Genomic DNA, 21,383 nt, shown 5'->3' on the forward strand with positions numbered 1-21,383 from the left:
CTGCAGCAGCTCCCGCTGCTGGTGGCCCAGAGCCCCCGCCTGCTGTGCCACACTCTTTGCAACGTGTTGCACCGCAGTCCTGAGGGTCACAAACCGACTGATGCCAGGGCGCGGCTAGACCAGCCAAGGAGGGGCTACCACCGCCATCTGTATCGACGACACGCTGGGAGATGCAGGTCTGCCTGTGGCACATCTGCACGGACACGATGCTGCATTCAAAATAGATCCCAAAGTGCTTCACCGAAAATGGGAATGTTCAGCAGCATTGCAGCACAGCCCTAGTACAGCACAGCACGGGCATGCGAGTACCCTGGGGAGGAAGGAAGAAAACTGGGGCCCCGCTAAGACCACGCCTGCAGAGTCCAGAGACTAACGCTTGAGATGCACCCCCTATCCCTCTGGTTCGCAGGTCAGATTGCAGGGAACACACGCATCGATCCCCAAGGACCTGGCAGCCGCCACAACGAAACCTTCAGACGCTGCCAGCAGCATGGATGAGCCTCACTGGCTGCAAGGTCCCTCCAGAATGTTACATTTTTGGGGCTTCTATCTTCTTCCTTCATTTTGGGAGTAGGCTGGTGCTCCAGGGAGGACATCCAATGCCTTGCCTCAGCCAGTCACAGGATGGAAAGCCACCCTGGGCTGACAGGGGGCCCTGGCTCAATCTTGGGAAGCCCTCCTCTTCCAGCCTTGACCGAGGCTGGACGCACTCCCCTCGCAAATCCTAACGGGAGCAAGGCCAGAAGCAGCTGCCCGTGGATTCTGCTCTGCTTTTGGGAGTAGTGACACTTGGGTCCTGTTGCAGATGCATAGCGGGGATCCACCCCGGCCTCCCATCTGTCTGGCTGCAGGATGCCGATAGGCATCTCAATTGCTGTAAGCTCCTTGCATACGCCCCTAGGTTCAAACTAGATTCCAGCAGGCATGCCACACATCTGGGCCACAGAAGAGAATTAATTAGAAAGCAGATACACTGACATGGGGAGACAAACGATCCAAAACATCTTGAAAAGAACATGACAAAAAGGAGATTGCATAGAAATCTGGCTCCCTCTGCAATTTAGCAACACACCCACTCCAGCCCAGCAGTTTTAAAGACAATAGCAAACTTAATACCCGGTGGTTATAGCAGGGAGCCGAGACTCCTGGCTTCTACCCATGGCTGCCACCGATTCCACGAATGACCCTGAGCAAGACGTGCTCTTTCTGGGTGCCTCCATTCCTCCATCATTAAACAGGGGGACAACCCAGCCTACCTCATGCGGGGAGGGAGGCTTACAAGGCACAGTAACTATCTCTGCTGAACAAAGTGCTACATGTAAATGCAAAGGGCGAGTAGCTGCGCCTGGTACATCTGAAAAGCCACGGCTTTAAATCAAAGACTGGGACCTTAGCAGACAAGAAACCTCAAAACAGAACAACAAAACCTGCTTTCAGTAAGTCTCCTCCAGTACGGTCTGAACAGCAGCAGAGGGGGAGGAGGAAGCTCTGGGCGAGGAGAGACCGGGCTGACATATTCCCAATCCCGGAATTGCTAGCTGATAGTTCAAGAAACCTGAAACCCCACTGTGTTCCCGGAGGACTTTCTGGTGAATCATGCTCCTGCTCGCTCCGAAGGACGATAACACAGATTCCCAACACTGCCGCAAGAATGCGGAGCCCGCGCCCGCCTCCCAACGGGGCAGGAAAGCCTCCCGGCCAGGCTGCCTGCCCCGCAGCTTCCACGTCTCCACGCTGGCTGACATTGCTGCTGTGCTGTCCCTGTCGGGAGAAAGGGCGAGAGAGGAAGCCGGGAAACCAGAGTCACGATGATTCAAAAAGGAAGGAGCTTCGCCACACCTCCCTCCTATCAGATGCTGGAGAGAGCTCTTGCGAAACCCAGAGGGCTACTGACTTGCATGTACACAGCGAAGACCACAACCCAGGCCGCCTGAGCTGTGCTGACATGCCCTGCAGCTCATGAACACCCAACGTACGAGACGAGACGGGTCGTGGCAGAGTGATGCAACGAGCAGCAAGTCACCCAGCCCCTCTCCGCCAGCCAGTCCAGGAAGTAACAAGACCAGGTTGCCATTGCAAACACCCTCTAAGCACATCGCCTACTCCGATAACCACCCACCCGCTCAGTACAAGTAGCAATCCTGGGACAAGCCCGATCCAAAATGTCCCGTGGACACCAGCACAAACTCAAGCAGAACACCTTGGCTTTGGAAATGAGAGGTCCTAAGCAAGCTCAAGGGCTTCTCGAAGAAAGGCATTAGGCAGAGAACAGCAAAAGGAGCGACGCCGAAGATCCACTGCCCCCTCCTGAAATAGCTCTCACCCCAAGTCTGGATGAGATCACGGGCACGCTGCCTAACACCACTCCTAGATTACCAGTCCTCCCAGGGTTAACAGCAGAGGGGGTTGGAACGCTTCCAAAGAAATACCATACTATTTCATTAAAGTCAGAGTATTTCATGGAGGCAAAGACTACGACAAACTTTCCAGAAGCAAGATTTCTGAAGTCTGAGACTCTTGGATCATTTCTGATTTGAGAAAAAGACCAGAATCAGAAACTTGACCTTTTCCATGCAAAAATGGTTGTTCCAAAACAATCTTTTTCGCAAGACCATTCAATGGGTTTTGAGTCTGTTCCAGTGAGAAACAAAACCCTTAAAAACAGTAGTGAAACAGCACTGCTGTCACCCAGCCAGCTCCAGCCAAGAGTCAGCGATGGGCTCTAACAGCCAGACGAGCCCGGGAACCCACCCGAGCTCGACAAGCACAGCTCCGAGCCAGCGCGCTATTTAGCAACCAACGATTGCAGGAGCGGCTCCCTAACCCCTGTACGGGAGCACTCGCCCGAGCGTGTTTATCACCAGCGAGAGCAGCCTTAACCCAGGCTGCTACTGCTAAAGGCATTCTCATCGGAGCCTTGCGCTGGCCCACCATACTCGGAGACATCGGGAGGCAGGCAGTCCTGCAGGGCAACGCTCCCGCTGACAAGAGTCGTCCATTTTGAATATGTCATGAAATTATCTTGCTCTTACACCATCAGACGGATAGCCCGGAGAAGCCCGTTTTCTCTTCTATTAATTTCTTGGATTCTTCTCACGCCCTTTTAAATGGCAGAAAATGTGGTACCCTCATTAGCTGTATCATAGAATCACAGAATGGTTTGGGTTGGAAGGCACCTCAAAGATCATCTAGTTCCAACCCCCCTGCCATGGGCAGGGACACCTTCCACCAGACCAGGTTGCTCAAAGCGCCATCCAGCCTGGCCTTGAACACTTCAGGGATGGGGCATCCACAGCTTCTCGGGGCAACCTGTGCCAGTGCCTCAGCACCCTCATAGTTAAGAACGTCTTCCTTACATCTAATCTAAATCTACCCTCTTTCAATTTAAAGCCATTACCCCATGTCCTGTCACCACATGCCCTTGTAAAGAGCCCCTCTCCAGCTTGCTTGTAGGGCCCCTGCAGGTACTGGAAGGCTGCTATAAGGTCTCCCTGGAGCCTTCTCTTCTCCAGGCTGAACAACCCCAGCTCTCTCAGCCTGTCTTCATAGGAGAGGTGCTCCAGCCCTCTGATCATCTTGGTGGCCCTCCTCTGGACTCGCTCCAACAGGTCCATGTCCTTCTTAAGTTGAGGGCCCCAGACCTGGATGCAGTACTCCAGGTGGGGTCTCCCGAGAGCAGAGTAGAGGGGGAGAATCACCTCCCTCGACTGCTGGTCACGCTTCTTTTGATGCGGCCCAGGAGATGGTTGGCTTGCTGGGCTGCGAGCGCACATTGCCGGGTCACGTTGAGCTTCTCATCAAGCAACACCCCCAAGCCCTTCTCCTCAGGGCTGCTCTCAGTCCATTCTCCACCCAGCCTGTATTTGTGCTTGGGATTGCCCCAACCCATGTGCAAGACCTTGCACTTGGCCTTGTTGAACTTCAAGAGGTTTGCACGGGCCCACCTCTCAAGCCTGTCACGGTCCCTCTGGATGGCATCCCTTCCCTCCAGCATGTCAACCGCACCACACAGCTTGGTGTCATCGGCAAATTTGACAAGGGCGCACTCAATCCCACTGTCCACGTCACCGACAAAGATGTTAAACAGCACCAGTCCCAATACCGATCCCTGGGCAACGCCACTCGTCACTGGTCTCCACTTGGACATCGAGCTGTTGACCACAACTCTTTTAGTGCAACCATCCAGCCAATTCCTTATGCACCAAGAGGTCCATCCGTCAAATCCATGTCTCTCCAATTTAGAGACAAGGATGTCGTGCAGGACAGCGTCAAATGCTTTGCACAAGTCCAGGTAGGTGACATCAGTTGCTCTTCCCTTATCCACCAACACTGTAACCTCGTCATAGAAGGCCACCAAGTTCATCAGGCATGATTTGCCCTTAGTGAAGCCATGTTGGCTGTCACCAACCACCTCCTTATTTTCCATGTGCCTTCGCATAGCTTCCAGGAGGATCTGCTCCATGATCTTGCCAGGCGCAGAGGTGAGACTGACTGGCCTGTAGCTCCCCGGGTCTTACTTTTTTCCCTTTTTTAAAAATGGGGGTTATATTGCCCCTTTTCCAGTCAGTGGGAACTTCACCGTACTGCCACAACTTCTCAAATATGATGGATAGTGGCTTAGCAACTTCATCTGCCAGTTCCCTCAGGAACTGTGGATGCATCTCATCAGGTCCCATGGACTTGTGCACCTTCAGGTTCTTTAGATGGTCTCGAACCTGATCTTCTCCTACAGTGGGTGGTTCTTCATTCTCCCAGTCCCTGCCTTTGCCTTCTGTGACTCGGGCGGTGTGGCTTGAGCACTTGCCAGTGAAGACTGAGGCAAAAAAGTCATTGAGTACCTCAGCCTTCTCCATATCCCGGGTAAGCAGGTCTCCCGTTTCCTTCCGGAGAGGGCCCACATCTTCCCTAGTCTTCCTTTTATCACCAACATACCTATAGAAGCTTTTCTTGTTGCCCTTCAAGTCCCTGGCCAGGTTTAATTCTATCAGGGCTTTAGCTTTCCTAACCTGATCCCTGGCTGCTCAGACAATTTCTCTGTATTCCTCCCAGGAATTCCTCCCACCTGTCCTTGCTTCCACACTCTGTAGGCTTCCTTTTTGTGTTTGAGTTTGTCCAGGAGCTCCTTGTTCATCCATGCAGGCCTCCTGGCATTCTTGCCTGACTTCGTCTTTGTTGGGATGCATCGCTCCTGAGCTTGGAGGAGGTGATCCTTGAATATTAACCAGCTTTCCTGGGCCCCTCTTCCCTCCAGGGCTTTATCTCATGGTAGTCTACCCAGCAGATCCCTGAAGAGGCCAAAGTCTGCTCTCCTGAAGTCCACAGCAGTGAGCTTGCTGTGTGCCCTCCTCACTGCCCTAAGGATCTTGAACTCCACCATTTCGTGGTCACTGCAGCCAAGGCTGCCGTTAAGCTTCACATTCCCTACCAGCCCCTCCTTGTCGGTGAGAACAAGGTCCAGCATAGCGCCTCTTCTCGTTGGCTCCTCTATCACTTGGCGAAGGAAGTTATCATCAACACATTCCAGGAATCTCCCAGATTGCTTATGCCCTGCTGCGTTGTCCCTCCATCGGGTATCAGGGTGGTTGAAGTCCCCCATGAGGACCAGGGCTTGTGAACGCGAGGCTGCTCCTGTCTGTCTATAGAGGGCCTCATCTGCTCGGTCTTCCTGGCTGGGTGGCCTGTAGCAGACCCTCAGGATAATGTCCCTTGTCCCTGCCCTCCCTTTAATCCTGACCCATAAGCTCTCGGTCAGCTCCTCATCCATCCCCAGGCAGAGCTCCACGCACTCCAGCTGGTCATTGACATTAAGGGCAACACCCCCTCCTCGTCTCCCCTGCCTGTCCTTCCTGAAGAGCCTGCATCCGTCCATTCCAACACTCCAGGCATAGAAGCCATCCCACCACATCTCCGTGATGCCAATAAGATCACAGCCCTGCAGGCGTGCGCACGTCTCAAACTCCTCTTGTTTATTCCCCACGCTACAGGAGTTCGCATAGAGGCATGGCAGTTGGGCCCCCGATGAAGCTGACCCACTGGCTGGAGTAGCTGGAATTCCTTTGTGCTGCTCTCCTGCTGACCTGTGATCCCTCTCCAGGCTCTAGGCATCTGTTGCTGGCACTGGCATCAAACTGGTAGGAGTGGGATGGATTGAGGTTCCCCTCCCCTGGCAACTTTGGTTTAAAGCCCTCTTCACCAGCTTGGCAAGCCTGCGGGAGGGTTCTAAAAGACCTGCAGAGAGAACTAACACTCTGTTGAATCCCACCAGTTCTCAGAGTCATTTTGGCAGACCCTGCTGATCTCCTGCCATTTGGAGCCACCTGGGGAATGATGCGTTTCAGCGGGGCGGCTTGGCCACGAGTCTCAAAGGTCTTTCGTAGGCCAAAACCTCAGATTCACGTTCCCTTCCACCTAGGAACAGACATCCCCACATAACATGGGTGGAAAGTGAGGCTCGGAGAAAGCGAGGTGAAGCAGGAATGCCATTTACTTTCTGCCCCGCACCCTACCACATTTCTCCTGCCACAGCTTCGATCCATCGGTGTTAGAAGAGCTTTTCTTAGCACTTCCTTGCCCCCAGCTCAACAGTTTCTCCCACTCTTCTGCTGCTTCCTGCCCCCCCCGGCAGAGCCTGGCTTCCCATCCTGTGCTCAGGGAGTCTCCAGGTCTATCACCGAATCTGCCGATCCCTCCAGCTTCCGAGTCCAACTGGCATGTTCCCTACAGAAACCCTGCATGTGCCAGACATTACTTGACAGTCACACGCGGCTCTATGGGGACAACAACAAGGAATTATTTGGTACACTGGCTTGTGCAGCTTGCCGGGGCTGGGTCAGCGAGAGACTTGCAGGAAGCTCCGGGTGCCCCACGTGCACAGCCACCCGCACGTTGCAGCTCGGCAGGCTGCGGTGCTGTAACAGCATCTAGCAGGTCAGGGAGCAAAGCCAGAAATCTCTTCCAAAGGTACTGCTGCTGCTCAGGGAGCTTTGGTTTCCTCTGAGGCAGGATCTCTTCCCGCACTATGTGAAATCTGGCCAGAGTCACGGGCCACTGTGACAGCTGGAGCCCCCCACGCAGCCTTTGGTAAACACCTCGAGGATGTTAACTTGTAGATGCCAGCGGGGTGGCTCAGGCAGGTAGCAACACGGGGATACACAAAACACTTCTGCAGCAGGCACCTTGCATCCCTCCCCCTCAACCGCTCACCGCCGGCTGTCCCATCATATGGGACAGCAGACCTGCGGTCAGGGCAGCAGACCATCCCGGACCCCAACAGCGCGGCTGCACTGGGGTGCACAAAGACAAGCTCACCCATACACGAAGGGGACGGTTTCCCTGTGAAAACCATTACAGCAGGTAACGCTGCAGGCTGCAACGCACAGCCACCGCACGGACCGCCCTGTGCGGTTGCTACATGGGATTAAGAGACCTCCTTGGGCAATTCCCACTGTGTTTGTGCACTGGGGTTACTGGGATTGGGTGAGTAATGCTTAAAAGTCTACCTGGTGAACTGCCCTCTGCTACACCAGCTCTCCTGAGTAGCAGGGCTCGCAGGTGAGCCCTTGAGAACCCGATGTTCCCACAAATATCACAAGGGAGCCACGTCTTGCCTAGAGTCACGCGTGTCAGGTAAACACCTGATGCAGCTAATCCTACGAGGAGGGTCCTTCAGCTGTGTCTAGAGTTCAGTAACTGCTTCAGGATCCTTTGGCAATAACTAAAGCAGCCCATGAGATGCCAGCAGTGTGCAGGACTGGAACCCAGCAATGCTGGAGCTTCACGAGGAGCTCCTGAGCTTTAACACAATAGTTTCTGCTCTTCTTTTTAAGCAGAAAGTCTCTCCGCGGGGCTCTGTGACGGACTAGCCATCGTTAACGAGGACATCGTGCTCGGTCCCTTCCCCGCGTGCTGTCTCCCAGCCAGAGACATAAGGGTTCCCGAGCGCTGTGGGGTCTGTTGCCTGCGGCTGGTCCAGCTTCATGCCGGCTGTCCGGAAGCACCAGGAGATTTTCTGAGGTGTCGCACCCAGCGCCCCATCTCTGGGCCTGAGGCGGAGACTGTGGGACAAAGCCACTAGATGTCACCGTCACCCAGGGCATCCACAGCCTCGCCAGGGCAGAGCACGGGCGAACTCACTGCACCTCCCACCAGCGCCGAGGCACCCGGGCTGGCGCAGGGGCTTTGCGCCTGGACCACGGGTTTCCTCTGCACCCCAGCCCTCACACCGGAGACTCCGCAGGGTGCGGAGGGGTGCGCTGGAGGGCAGAGCCACGCGCCATATCCCTGCAGCAGACACTTATCCCGCTTCCTCAGAGAAAGGCAGCACGGAGACGCCTGTTGCACGCTGCCAGCGAGGGCTAGGTGTCCTATACCACCTTGCAGAAAATCTCCCCCAAAACAACAGCTCTCCCTTTGAGCCCAGCAATGCAAGCTCAGGCCACTTTCCAGCCTGAAGAAGGGCACAATCTTTGCAGACAAGAGTCCCGGCAGGAAACGCTTGTGGCAGGGACACCCCTGCCACCTCTCAACGCCACGTACCCCAGCTGCACCACACAGTACAACCAGCAGTGCAACAAGCAGATTTGCCTTTGAAGAGGCTCATGGCAGAGGAGATAAGACATTTTAAGCCATGTGCAGGAAGGCTTGGCCTGACAGCCCTACTTTGACCTGACTAAACACGTTCAGATCACTCAGTGTCCCAGGGTTCTCGGCCTGCTCTCAAAATAGATGTGAGTTGGGGAACAGTTGGGCTCCCCTCCTGTACCCAGTCCCGGCACTAAATGCAACGTACTAAGGACACACCTGCACAAAAAGCAGAGCTGAAGCACCTGCGGGCCAGCAAACCCCCCAGACTGCAGCACTGCATCTGCGCACGTGAGCGCAGGCAGGTACCCCAGCTCGCCTGGGGAGGGGGAGCCGGCAGAGAAACGCAGAGAAGAGGGGGGGAAAGCAAGGCCGGCTGCCCCGGCACCTTGCCCCTACACTGCCCTCCGCCAGCCCGGACTGCAGAAGAGACGCCGAGAGCGGCCAAGCGCTCCCCCAGGATTATAAATACCAGGCCTAGCGCGCAGTGGAGCCTGGGCTCTATATTTAAACCCTGGCTGAGGTCACTTCCTTTTCCCAGCAGCTCCCTCCAGCCCCCACCCCGTCGCCTAGTATTTGCATGCCATCATGACTAAGGCACATCGGGGTTTAAGGTCAGAGGGGAAGCGGCCGCGCATCTGCCTCGCAGGAAATTCCACCCTGGGAAACCCTTCACCTTCCCCAGTGCGGATCGGATCGGCACGGGCAGCGGCGATCCTGCCGCTGAGCGGTGGCGGCTGCCTGTGGGCGGTACTGGGACTCCAGCGCTGGGCTGGAGAGGGAGGGAGAGACTTCGAGGAGAGGGGAGCCCATGCTCCCCACCTGGCTTTACCGTCAGAGTCTGGGCTTGCACCGATCCAGAGAGGGGTTTCCCCACTGCGCGCCCCGAAAGGGCAGCTGCTCCACCTCCTCACCACGCTTCACCTCCCAGAAGCCTCCTCCGCACCTCAAGCTGAAATTCCCCAGCTTCTCCCACTCGGGGTGCGAAGAGGCACAGCCCTCCCCGCAGACCTAGCCCCAAGTCCCAGGGGCTGCTTTGCCCTTATACAATCCCCCCCTGCAGCTCACCGAGCTCCTCCGGAGACACGATGATCTAACCCTGACCCAGGCCTCCAACCACCCCTTGAGAAACAGGCAGGAAGAGCCAGAAATCGCCCTGTCTCACTAACTGCAGCCCTCGGGGGGCAGCCAGACCCCTGTTTAACAGCAGATGTGCACCCACAGACAGGGAGGAGGGACCAAACAGCAACTTGTCCTGGGGGCTGCCCCCCAGAGCCCCTCTTCTCCACCGGGACAGAGAGGTCTCACGAACTTATACGATGCATAGAGTGGGCAAGGGCTTCTGACACCCCTCCAGCCCTCATGCCTGAGGCTCGCGGGAGGCTTTGGGGTTTGCAGTGGCCTCTGTGGCCAGAGCCCAGGTGCCCGGGCTCAGCCAGATGAAGCTCTGCAACAGTTTTGTTCGCATTTGGTACAGTAACTGGGGCCATCAAGCGCTCCCAGCTCAGCCCTTGGCCCTCCACGCTCAACTCTAGTTATGCCGTTACTTAAAAACCAGAACATGTCAAAAAGAAAAGTTATTGCATCAACAAAGACCGGGGTACAAAGGAGGGGGGAAGAGCGCAAAGGCTACCTAGTGGGAGAAGCGGAGATAGCAGATCTTTTAGAAGAAGGGTAACTGTTTAGGTTATGATATAAGCGAATTAGCTGCAGGGTTTGCAGTAGAACTAATTGGTGACGCTCGCGTGGTTATCTATTAGGTTTCAAAGTTCTCGGCCGTCTGGATTACCAAGCTGATTCACAAGTCTCCGAACTAGCACGAGACACGCTGGGATCGACATCTCTGAAGACCGACAGCCAGAAAGTTTCCCGTACACAGTCTTGGCATGCCAGCCAAATGCCTCTTCCTCTCCCTCATCCCACGGATTCTGGAGAGGAAATCTGCGACAGAGCAGGGGTGCCGAGGCAGCCCTATAATCCCTGGAGTCAGCTGACAGGGAAGCGAGCATGGCAGAAAGCTGCGGGGAAGCATCACTGCTACCAAAAGACGGGCAGTGCAGAGCCAGCCAGCAGAGAGGGACGCGGGTGTCCAGCTCCTCTGGCCGGCGACAGGGTACTCGTTGTCCTCTTGGGCACACGGACGTCGCGCTCTGGCTCCGAGCCTGCACCCCGGCAGCGAGGCATGCCTGTGCCCTCCAAGGCTGCGCCTCTACAACAACAGGAACCAGAAGCCGCAGCAGACCACGAGCAGCTCGTTGGCCCGCGATCACGTTACAGGACAGGAAGGAAGAAGGCACTTTGATCAGGCTGGAATCGCTTTAAACAGCTTCCACACCGATACCTCAGCCACTGGAATTAGCACCCCAACACCCCAAACGTCCCATTCCTAAAGACACGTCCTGCTCTGGCAGGCGCGTTGGGGCCAGAGCACCACAGCCGCTGGCAGCCGCGCCAGGGCTGGACGAGGGCTGCTCCCAAAGCAAGGTCACGGCAGCGAGCAGCCTGGAAGACAGCAGAGAGCCTCCCTACGCCTTGTCAGAGGAAATCAAGGCTCAGCGGGGCCCTGCCTCTCCGTGTACGTCTTCACCGCAGGCGTGTGCTAGCTGTCCTCAAAACAGCAGCAACCGGCGGGTTTGGAGGCGGCTGGCAGCAAGAGGCTGGCGCTCCCCTCTGCCTGCTCGAGGGTGGCAGGAGCTCCTCCGCCTGCCCACGGGACCTCTTGCTCCACGCATGCCCTGCAGCCGGCTGCTGGCAGGCAGAGGGTTAACGATGCCCAGGGAGCTGCAGGCAGCTTCCTCCTTGCCCTCTCAGGAACAATGGGGCCATTGTGGGAGGCCCGGCAAGTGTGGGCAGATCCCTGGGACTGGCAGTTACCCACTGGGTGGGTCGTTACTGCCACGAACTCTCCTCCTCTGCTCAGGTAGGAGGAGAGCGATGGCTGCCGGCCCTTCCCATGGGCCCTGGAAGCAAACAGGGCCAGCCCAGCCGCAGGAACACCATGCCAGCGTGCCCGGTGGCCCTGCTGAGCAACCTCGCTCCTACCAATTTGTCTGGGTACAAAATGCAGTCAGACAGCCACAGGCACAAAGCTGCCAGCCGACACCAGCACGCAGCAGACCAGACTGCGAGCTGGCTGCTGAGCACTGCCAGCGCTGCCAGTACCGCACCTGGGTCTCCAGCAGGATCAGCTGCGCTCTCAGGATGCGCTACAGGCGGACTGGAGCAGGAGGAACCAGGCTTTTCTCACCCCAAAGTCGCATTTCAATGGTGGGTGCAAGTGCTGACCTGGGACCAAGAGCTTCTGGGAAACCCAAGAAGTCCTCGAGTTGACACACACGTGAGCAGTGAGAACACAACCACGCATGGGGGGGTACGACAGTGACTGCTTTCCAAGCCTCCACAGTCTGAAACTGGGATGAATAAGCAAAGGAGCAAGCAGCTCCAACATACTCCCACTCTCCTACAGATTTGCATCTCCCGGCCCCAGCACGTCAGTGCAAAGAGAACTCAGGATGCTCCGAATTCACACCCCCAAGATGCAGAGCTGATCCCCAACACAGCAGCAGCACCGCTGGGAAGCCCTATGCTGAGGCAAGGCCGGCACTGTCACGCTCCCAGACTTTCCAGCAGAGCCTCGTGCCCCCTCGGGCATGGGACCAGGGTACACAACCACAAACTCGGCTCATTGAAGTGCACACTGAGCATCTGCATGAAACCCTTGGCCAAGAACCTGACTCCGGATGAACAGCCCAACTCACAGCCGCTGCATGCTGCCTCCAACATCAGAAGCAGCTCCGGCTGGTCCACAGGAGCATGGCAGTGCAAAGAGAAGAGGAAAACAGCCCCATACCACTCGGCATTGCCTCCTGGGGACCCCTCATGCTGGGCACAAGCCTGCAGGCGATGCTGCAGGGTGCAGCTCCAAACATCTGGATTAGTCCAAGTCCTGACAGGGGGAAGGTGCAGCTCAGGTGCACGTCGTGCATGCTGCCGTGCACAACCGCTGCAGCTCGAACCCTACAGGACCGACTGCCTATCCGTGTGGGAGACGTGTCCTTTTCCACTCGACGCTGCAGCTTCATCCCCCATCTCACAGCTAGACCCAATCTTCCCATGTTCAGGAGCACAAACGCAGACCGGCACAATTCTCTGACCTGGCAGCACCAACTCTGCCAGCAGTCCCCACCTCTGTTTCTTTTTTATCTGGTCTCCCAGCGTCCCACACTAGCTGAGGAGTGCCACTGCTCCCTGATTTTCCCAGAGCCAGGCCGACAAGCAGCCTGAGCGGACTCATGCAGCTCCCCAGGTCTGCACCCCGGTTCATGCTTTCAGGGCTGGAGCCTTCTCCCTTGCGACTCCCAGATAACTATTCTGTCATTTCTTTACCTCTCCCACCTGAGGGCATTGCTTTCTTCCTTGCCCCCAGATCACGCTCTCCTGCTGCTGTTACTCAGCTCTGCCAAGCCCACTTCAAGACACGCTATACAAGTTAAATACAGCGCTACTTCAGGTCCCAAACAGGAGGCTGGCTGCTCTCAAAGAAAGGGCTACAAATAGATCTGTCAACAGAAACGTGCTGGGCTCCCCACTTTGCAGCCAGCTCTGTTCAACAAAGCAGCGCGGCCTGCAGATGGATTTTGCTCTTCCCTAAATACTCAAGCAAGAGGGCCCGAGACGAGGGCAGGTAAAAACATCTGACGGATCTGATGGGGCAGGGTTTAATCTGTGTATCTTTAAAAGACAGCGTGCCTGAAAGAAAACACAATCCCTCCTTCCAACAAGGAAAAGGAAGAATCTGGGTAACCTCTGGCAAAAAGAGAAAAAAAAAAAAAAGAAAAGAAAAAAAATCAGGGCAAGAGGGACAAAACAATCTTTGTCTTCATTTTGCTGGTCACGCAAGCACAGGGCAGCCTCAGTACCCGCTGCCCCAGCTCGGACAGCAATAAGGGCGACCGGCCCAGTTTCACCGAGGCTTATAGAAGCCAGGCTCTATGGTCTAGGGAAAGCTGCATCCCTGCACTCGAGAAAGAGGTAGAGCATAGACGGGATTTCCAGACTACGCTGATAATCGGCTCACAGAAACCAGATAGGACAGCACACCCTCAGAGGTCACCGCTCGGCTCCACAACGTTCACTTCAGACGCTGTTCCTTTAAACGTGGCTCCAGAGACCACACAAGGGTTAAATCTGCCTATAAATATCTGTTCTCAGCAGGGCTGCTGCTCTGAACCCTCCAGCCATCTGTTCTAGCTTTCCCCCATCTAAGACTCTAACATCTGAAACACGCTCACAGTTCTTAGGAGTGCTCCCAAAAATAGACCGGCGCTGTGGCTTAGCTCTGTCGCCTGTGTCTGTGAGCGCAGGAGCATGTATGCGTGCGCCTGTGCCGGCACAAGCCTGGAGCTGTGCGAATACGAACACGTCTGCCTCTGTGATGGCGAGCAGGCCCGCACCAGCATGGGTCTATTTGCATCCATGTTGGCGTGGGTGTGCCTGCTTAACCACAGATCCATGTGAATCCGCACGAGCGTGTTCACGCTGGTACAAACCTGCATCTGTACGCGTGTGCGCGTTTGTACCAGCGTGTGGGCGTGGGAGAATGTGGAAGCCTCTCTACCAGTGGATGTGACGGCAGTCCTGCTGTGCCCTCTTCCCTGGCGGGACAGCAGTGCTGCAGGACGTGGCCGGGCACCTCTCCCGCTGCAGCCCGGCCCTGCTTGGCCTCAGAGCGAACCAGGTTGTCCTGTGAGGTCCCACTGTCCCCAGGCCCTGGCACCACAATCCTGACAGCCAGCCTACCCTACAGCACAGCAGCGAAGGGAGGAGGAGGAGGAGGAGGAGGAGGGCACCAGTTCTCTTGTTCAACGCTTGGCTCAGCAAATTCAGCAACCCCACCTCCGGGCACCAGAGCCTCGCTGTGAAAGCAAGTAAAGCCTGATCTGCGTGAGGCCGGAGACACACCGCCCTGCTCGCATCCAGCCAGGGCTTGCAGGATTTCCTCAAGCACTCCACAGAGAGAGCCGGGGCAAGGCTCCCACTGCAGACACGACAGCTTTCTCTTGGAGCAGAGCGGGGTCCAAGTCTCTCATAGCTCTTTCCAAATATCAAAGACGTTGGTAGGTTCACCCTTCTGACTGCCAAGCCCATTAGCCTCACTCCACGCAGGCAAATCCAGGAGACAACGATCATCATCACGCTCACAAGGCAAAATGGGAAACAAGCTGCCAGCTCCCGAATCCGGACATATTGTCCAGGAGCAGACCTTCCTCCTGAGCATCCTCAGGGCACGGTGCTGTCCACCTGCTCTGTGCCAAGCACAGCTCATACTCAAATACCCGTTATTCAGTGGGGACCACCACGAAGCAGCTCAGCCCTGGCTGCTGGCCCTGCTGACACCACATCACAGGGCGATGTGCACGCACAGCCACAGGGAGGGGACAACCGGTGCCCGTCCTCCATGCAGTAATGACAGCCCGAGGATCGGGCAGCAGCTAGGTTTTCATCTCTAACTAGTTCCACAAGACTGATTTTCCCATCCAGACCGAGTAAAACTATAGACAAAGCCTTAAACACAAAAGTGCCTGGCTGCGGTATGGGACGGGGCTGTCTCAGGGTGCTCCGTTTCTGCCAGTCGCTAACCCCCACGGCGACGTGGTGGGGAATGCCTGCCACAACACGGCACATGCAGAGCTACGCGTCCTCGACCAACACACACACCCACAGAGCCCAGTGGTGAGAAACGCGGCGGGGGGCTCTCTCAAGAGAGCCTGCGCACGTGGGCTGGTGGAAGGACCAAGGCTGCCATACCAGAGTGCTGCACTACTGAAGCGTCATTCGGCTTTCCCTGGAGCGCATTCAAAAGGGAACCTCCCAGGTAGGAAGGGCAGAGGGCAGAAAGTACATACCACCACGGTTTTGCTCCGGGTTTGCCAAGCTGCCCAGTCTCTTTCACCCCTCCGATGTACCTGAGATAGCCAGCTAGCTCCAAGAACCCTAAGCAAGACCTTCCAAGAAGCCTAAAATGCAGGTACACCTTAAACTCGGGTGACAAAGTAAATGGAAAGAGCTTGAAATTCCAGCTCTTCATTTCAGCCTTTGACGGGGAGATGTGCTAGGAAACAGCTTCAGCAGACTGAGTCAACACAGCTATACTCTATTTCTGACAGAGGGAAAAAAACCCCCATTGATCCAGGTATTGATTTGATGGAGGAGTTTGTGTTTGTTTGAAAGTTTGCCCACGGGTCAGACCTCGTTACAAGCGCCTTTCCTGGTGATGAGGTTAGAAACAGACTGTGCCGAACTCCAGCCACCTGCCTGGGGAGCGGAACGTAAGCAGGTGTGGAAGTTAAGTAGTCCCGCAGGGACGCTTCCCTCCTCCGCTCCCCCAACATTAAAACCCAGGCTGCTGGGTGGAGGAACACCACAAACAGCTGTAAGGCAGCACCGGCATTTTGAGGAGTACAGCACAGCTAGGGTGTAAGTGCGGGGCTGAAGGCCAGGCAGTTTGTCAGAGGTTTCACATCAGGAGGTGGAAGGGATTTAAAAAACAGATCCACTTCAGGGTTATTCCCCCCCCCCCCCCCCCCCCCCCGTTGCTCTCAGAAAGAGCAACGGGGTTTGAAGATCCCCACAGGTTTGCAATCCACCCAGGCAAGGGCCTGAGAACCAGAAAAGGACACTGACCAGGACAACATGGAACTGCCAAGTTTTGTTTCCTTCTCTCCAACAAAAGCGAAAGCAAACAGGTAAGTACCAGGATCAAGTAGGTACCCACTAACACAGACAACTTCCAAAAGCTCCTGTACCAGCTCAGGCCCCCAGTGGGCTCCATGTTTGGTGGAAAATAAGGGTCTCCACTTCAGCACCTGGCTACGGGTGCCAGCAATCTGCAGGTCACTCTGAGTTACTATGTTCCCCTCCAAACCGTTCCCACTCTTCTTCTGGCCCGGGCATTTGCTGAGTGAATGACCGCAAATAAGTTTAAGGGAAAAGCGTAGCTACATCAGGCGCAGTTATGCCATCAGAGAGACACTCGAGTATTGCTACAGAGCTCTGCTCTTCCCACACCTCCTCAGCCCGACGGGCACAAGCTCTTAAGAGACGGGGAAGAGAAGTGAGGATGGGCTGAGGGGTGGGCACAAAGGAATGCAGGAGATGCATCCCCAGCAGCTGCCTCCTGACCTCAAAGCTCCTTCCCTTAGTGCCCAGCAAACATGCAGCATCCATTGCCCTCTACTCACTTCCAGACCCAGAAACATCCGCCAACAAACACCAGATCCCAGCAGCACTTCTCGCTTTTCCTCACCGCTTCTGTCCTGCTCTCACAGTTCCTGCACGAACCCCAGACGCATACACGCTGCAGCGTTTTCATAGCCGCCTCCAGCTGTATAGTACAGGCAGGGCCTCTGACCGTCGGAGAAGAGGTGGGGGCACAACTACGCGTGCAGAGAGACATCTTGTAGGGACTAAGACAGCTATCGTTCCCCTCACATCTGCATTCCGCAAGACATGTGGCAAAGAGGCTCGGCCTTACCAGGAGCTCGCAGGCACCTTTCCCCAATGGGTTCTCAAGCCTCCTTGTGCACCTTTAAGTTCCCTTCGTTTCAACAGAGCAAAATATTCCGGAGGATTTATTTTGCCTTTTACATTTCTTAGCCAATCACATCCTCTCCTGCTAAAATAAAAACCAGTAAATCAGTTTATCCCCTTCCCTGCCTTTGCTGCCTTGGAAGTATGTCTTACAATTGAGCGGTGATATATGACGGAGGAAGCAGCAAACTAGTTCAGACCAGTGTGGGTATCCTCAGATACCCGCATGGCTCACAGCAGCCAACCGCCTGCTTGCTCTCATGCAGCCCCTCTTGCTGAAGTACACAGAAGCCAGAGTCAGGCTGGAGTATTCGCTGCGATTTATGCATTTGAAATAGCAAAAATCAACATACAAATTAAGAAAATCCGTCTCTGAAACCAAGCGGCCAATTTGCATCTGAAAACTCCTCTCGCCCTGAGCAGCCTCCTTTGTTTGCTCGGTAAGTTTTGCTCCTGCGAGGTGCTGCACGCTCTGGCACCCAGCGACCTCCTGGGAGCTGGGACATGCAGCGAGATCCCACGACCCGTCACGCAGTTCAGGCTGGGACGTGGGCTTGCCACAAGCAATGAGCCGAGCTGGTGGTACTCGGATCACACCTGCCTCACCCCCTGCGCCATCTCCCCTCCGCCCTGGGCACGGGTCACACAAGGCTGCCCACAGACCGGCTACAGAAACTGGATGCATAGGGAGAAAAGGTGTTGACAGCCAAACCACAGGCCACGGGGCAGAAAGCCACCCCTTGCGCACGCACCCTGCTTCTGCCCAAGCCCGGCTACGTCTGGGTGCGGGGATAGGTGCGGTGGGAGCACGAGGTGGGACGGTGACTGGTGGCTTCCCTGAGAGCCTATGGGAAAGCTGAGCTCCCAAGCCGGGATGCTGCTTCCTGGGAATTAACAGACCAAAGTGGAGGCCCAGGAGTGCTGCCAGTGGCAAGCAGGGGCTCTCAAACCTTTCGCGTCCACATCCGAGTCCCAGTGCTCTGGTGCACCCGTTTCACCCTAGCGCTTGGTGCGGCAGGCAGGAAGAGCGCCACGCGATCCCCCCGCTGTAGGGAGTGATATTAGCGCTTACCAGCGACGACTTCCAGCGCAGTGGAAGCAGACAACTCCTGTACCACCCTGCCGCAACAGTGTCCGCGGGAGATGCCCGCGCCCCTGTCCCCAGGATACATGCGTCGTGCGCAGCCCGACAGCACGAGGCGCCTGAAAGCCAGCCAGCTGCCCACGCAGCCTGCCGGCGGAGAGGCCGAAGACACCCGCTCCCCCCTCGACGACACTGTGTCTGGCTGCCCCTCTGCAAGACGTCGGGCCGTTCACACAGGAGGGTTGTTGGCTCCCACCTTCCCAGGGGAAGAGCCGACTCCAGGGCACGTTTCAACCAGCCACACCTGCGCCATGGCAGCCGGGCGCATTTGTAAACACTCGGGAACAAAGCTTTGCCTCTCACCTCCTCCTGCCCCCCGAAAGCCAGCCCACGGCCAGCACGGCTCCTGACTCGCTCCTCAGCTCCCATCCTCCCAGGCCCGGCCTGCGCAGCCTTGGGCAAGACGCTTTACCTCTCCGTCCCTCCATCTAATTGCCCGTAGGAGAGCAGATGCTGCCATCAGCCTGCGAAGGCCTGGGCGCAGCGGGCAGCTCCCCCGCCTCCTCCCAGGCAGCATCACTGCAGGCAGAAGCAAGAAGGCACAACCAGGCTGCCATCCTGCACCTTCTCCCCCTAGACCGATTCTGAAAATAAAAACCAGCTTCCACTTGTCCCGGCCCCGAGAGAGAAGGAGGCAGAAAGAGGTTTGTTGTCAATACATGAAACTGTCGCTAAGTGAAGGAGAAAAAAAATGCGGGGGGAAGGGGGGGGGAACGAGGGAGGGGACAAAACCGCATTTTTACTTCTGGTGGCCAGCCAGCTGACTGACTCAGCCAGTTTGGTCGCCTGCCATATAGATTTAAAAACAAAACCAAGCTCTCCGAGAGGGGAGAGAAGGGGATTCAGATGAACGCGCTTTTTTGTTGCGTGTCGAGCAGATCCTAGACCGGCCCAAGACGTGTTCAGGAAAATGGCTTCCCTGCCACATTGTGCCCAGGGGCTCAGCACAGAGCACGGCGCAGCACGGGTCTGCCGCTGCTGTGCTGCCGGTGCCGCGCGCAGCGCGAGACTCCTGCCGCAGCACCGCTCCCAGCAAAACACTGGGTCTGAAAAGAAGTGCAGTCAGTGAAAGCCCAAGGCTCCAGGGCTGCTCCCAGAGCTGCTTGCTTCCCTCCAGCCACCTCGAGGGCCAGAGACAGCGGCCTGGGTCCCCAGGCAGGTGCCATCTACCCACCAGGCAGCATGGCCGAGGCCAGGGCGACCTGCTGTGTCCGAGGCGTCCCGCGTCTGTTGGGAAGAGAGCTGTGCGGCACGCTGCCCGCCGCTGCAGCCGCTCTTGGGCCGCGGGCTAGGGCTGCATGCTGCGGGCAGCTCCCCACCTTCGCCTGCTCCCTGCCGGAGGAATGTGCACAGGAGGTGGGAGGAGCGGGGAAGAGGTTGTTTGGAAATACCAGCTCCCGTTTTATTTATCTGGATCCCACAGCGCCCATGGCACGGTAGCCACTTGTAACGAGCGCTTTCTGTTCCCAAAGCGCTGTAGAAACATGAACACACGCTCCCCACGCCCTTTGCGGCAACGCAACACGCTGGCATGCTCAGCACGGCACCAGACACGCAGAGCTCACCACCCCACGCCGACTCGGCGCTTCCACACAACTGGATGGTCATGAAATCGTATGTGAATAAGCAGTACTTGGCACTTTGCAGCTGCAGCAGGCATTACAAACACGAGCTGGTGAAGCCTCGTGAGCCTCCCACGCAGCGATCTCCCATAGAAACTGGCCAGCCTCCCTGGAGATTAATCCCTCTCTCACTGCGGGGAGCGCAGACAGAATAAGTTACCTAAAGAGCTGACGGAAGGTGAGTGCGAACCCTGCGGCTCTTACTCCCGTTTCAAGACAGCAGAACGGAGGCACGGAAGAACCAAGGCCTTGCCCAAAGCTGCCCTGGCCATCAGCAAAGCCGAGGAGAGAACCTTCGCCCTTTGGCTCCCAGTCCCCAGCACGGACACTAAGACCACACTGAACGCGCTCTGCCAGCTGCCCCGGACAAGGTGTCGTCCCCAGCAGCGCCCCGCCAGCCTCGTGAGGGCTCAGAAGAGAGGCGCAGCCGTGCGCCCCTGCGGGTGGGGAGAGCAGGTGCGGGACCCCCCCAGGGACCGCTGCACCCGGGGAGCCCGCCGCTGCCAGCACCCGCTCACGCGGGAAGCGGGCAGACAGGCGCAAGGGCAGCTGCCGCGCCGGACGGGACCCGCCGCTGCGGGGCGAGGGGCACCGCTCGTGGACCGGCGCTCGAGCTCTCCCCGGCCTTCAGCCGGGGGGAAGGGGCTGGCCTCGCCGTCGGAGATGTTTCTGATTTGAGCAGGACGCGGGGCTGGGGGCAGGGGAGGGGAGCGCGGGGTAGAGGTTTGCAGCGGAGCTAAAAGGGGAGATTTAGTAACTGTCGGAAAAAATGGCTGCTTTATTGCAGGCAGCTTGTAAACCCTGGAGCCTGAAGGTCTGGGAGTAATTTCTCCCTCCCACGTGCTGGGCTCAGTTTGTACTGGGGGTCAGAGGTCAGTGCTTTTCCAAAGCATTCTGGGAAAGACGCCAACTGGAGCAAGCTGCTAAACACCGCTCCTGCAGCACGCAGCACGGCCCAAGCTGCTGCGAGCAGCGGGCTGGAGCGCGCCGTTAACCCTTCGCGGGGCAAGTCCTCCCTTCCGTCTCTCCTGCCTCCGTCCCTCCAGCGCGGGAAGAGGAGGGTGGGGAGGACGGCCGCCCCTGGAGCCCACGCTGTGCGGGGCTGGGCTGGGCTGGGGAGGCAACTTGCCTCCCTGGAGCGGCAGCTGATGCCTTGGCATCACCCGGGGGCATGGACTCGGCCGCCTGCGTGCGAGCTCAGCCCGCTTCCAGGCTCACCAGCAACCAGGTCCTGCTGGCGGGCTAGGTCCAGGAGTCAGCCTCCTAGCAGGGGAAAACAAGAGCCCAGAGAGCCGAGTGCCCGCGGTAAAGCCTTGCATTAGCCTCGGCACAGAGGGAAAGGCGGCTCACAGGAACACGCCCAGCACCGCCTGGAAGGGAGAAGAGCCCAGTAGCAGTCTCCGTGAGCCCAACACCAGTCCCTGCCACCGCCCGCCGAGAAGCCTGTG

At 57.0% G+C, this 21,383-nt stretch overlaps 1 protein-coding gene across 3 annotated transcripts in view; it reads right to left on the bottom strand.

Moving 5' to 3' along the window:
- Positions 1-21,383, bottom strand: part of BCL9L (BCL9 like) — an 80,397-nt gene that overhangs the window by 17,426 nt on the left and 41,588 nt on the right. Inside the window, exon 1 of one of the 3 annotated variants that reach the window (XM_075521149.1) lies at positions 375-993. The exons of the other annotated variants lie outside the window; for them this stretch is intronic. The gene's annotated coding sequence lies outside the window, so the exon portion shown is untranslated. Of the gene's footprint in view, positions 1-374; positions 994-21,383 lie in introns of those variants that run through there. 3 annotated transcript variants of the gene reach the window in all.

Source organism: Mycteria americana, chromosome 19 (genome assembly GCF_035582795.1).
Source record: "Mycteria americana isolate JAX WOST 10 ecotype Jacksonville Zoo and Gardens chromosome 19, USCA_MyAme_1.0, whole genome shotgun sequence".
NCBI lineage: Eukaryota > Metazoa > Chordata > Aves > Ciconiiformes > Ciconiidae > Mycteria > Mycteria americana.